Here is a 2,061-nt window from a genome sequence, read left to right as displayed (position 1 = left end):
CAGCTATTAGATTGGCCAACATGACAAAACAGGAAAATGATAAATGTTGGAAAAGATGTGGGAAAATTGGAACACTAATGCATTGTTGGTGGAGTTGTGAAATGATCCAATCATTTTGGAGAGCATTTTGGAACTATGCCCAAAGGCCTATATAACTGTGCATACCCTTCAACCCAGGAATAGTATTTCTAGACCTATATCCCAAAGAGATCATACAAATAGGAAAAGGACCCACATGTACAAAAATATTCATAGCAGCTCATTTTGTGGTGGGAAAGAATTGGAAATTGAGAGGATGCCCATGAATTGGGGAATGGCTGAGCAAGTCGTGGTATATGAATGCAATGGAATACTATTGTGCTATAAGAAACGATGAACAGGCTGACTTCAGAAAAACCTGGAAAGACTTGTGTGGTCTCAGGCTGAGTGAAGTGAGCAGAACAAAGAGAACATTGTACAAACAACAGCCATGTTGTATGATGACTAATATTGATAAACTTAACCCTTCCCAGCAATACAAGGACCTAAGACATCGCCAAAAGCGTCGTAATGAAAAATGCTATCCACATCCAAAGAAAGAACTATGGGAAGTTGAATCGCTAATTTTTCTCTTCTGTTGAGTTTTGTTTCCTCTTTCTGCTGGTTCCTCCTATTGGTTGTAATTTTTACTTTCAACATCACTAATATGAAAATGTGTTTAATAGGAATGTATATGTGTAGCCTATATCAGATTGCGCACCATTTTGGGGAGGATAGTAGAGAGGAAGGGGGAGAAAAATTTTAAACTCAAAAGAATATAGAAGTGATTGTTGATAAATCAAAATAAATTAATGAAAAAAGAATCTTGTTCTTGAGCATTTACAAATTAAAGTTATATTCTGGCAGTTGTAGGCAATAGTTCTCTCTCTAATGATGATCCACTTCCATCATAAATCCCTTGAATTTACAAGAATGGTTTTTGGTTTGCATTTGTAGCACGGGGATTTGTCTTAGGTTATAAAGTTTCACTTTCAAGCTTCTGGTAGCCTACTTACCATGTTTTGTAGGTATCCTATAGAATCTTTTTTTTGTTGTTGTTTCTATATTTCTACGATTTTTTGTTTTATTTTCTAAGGGGTAAAGAAGTCATAATATATGTTAATTATGTTAGCACATCTTAGAGGCTTGTCTGTTTAAGATTCCAACATCCTATTACTAGACAGTTCATTTTGTTAATTCACTAGTGGAAAAATAAACCTCAAAACATCAGTCACATCAGTTGCTTAGTGCCAGGTAAAACAAAGAAGAATTTAGCACTTGCATTTTCTTTTGACTGGTATTATAGTGTCATAGCTTCAACAGAGTCCAAGAGAAATCGTAGTTTAATTGTTCCTCTAGGGGCTAAAATGACAGAATTTCCCAGGGCTCTCTGAAGCCGACCTTTGGAAAATGACTGGGCATAATTGAATCCTTGTTCAAACCCTACTTATAGACCAATGAACGAACAAACTAATGAAGGTTTTCTAGACAAAAGAATCTTCCAATTGAAACACTCTAGCAGTAAAAGGTAAGTTTGCTAAGAAGTGAGAAATAGTGCTTTCTTTGTTATAAGAGCAAAAAACTCACTACAAAAGCAGGGAAGGAAAAAAAAATCATGTTCAAAATTTAAGCATGTTTATATTTTTATGATACATCTCTTTATATCTATGTAAATTGTTAAAAGTGGGAGTGGGGGATAGAAAGATAGTGTGTGTGAGAGAGAATCAGACAGATAAAAAGAGAGATGGAGATAGAAAGGGTGGGAAGGAGAGACAGGAAAGACAGAGTCAGAGACAGAAATGATATAATTGTTGATAAGAATAACAAATGTTACTTTTTTTCCTTTTAAAATTCCATCTTCAAGTTTGTGATTGAATCAAAGAATCAAAGTCAGGAAATCCTTTATTAGCAGGCATTTCTTTTACCATAATTTGCTATTACCACCACCACCATCACCACCACCAGCTGCTGCTGCTGCTACTACTACTACTACTACTACTACTACTACTACTACTACTACTACTACTACTACTACTACTACTA

Source organism: Vombatus ursinus, unplaced genomic scaffold (genome assembly GCF_900497805.2).
Source record: "Vombatus ursinus unplaced genomic scaffold, bare-nosed wombat genome assembly UNPS02014264.1, whole genome shotgun sequence".
NCBI classification, from domain to species: Eukaryota; Metazoa; Chordata; class Mammalia; order Diprotodontia; family Vombatidae; genus Vombatus; species Vombatus ursinus.
This window is presented reverse-complemented; position numbering follows the sequence as displayed.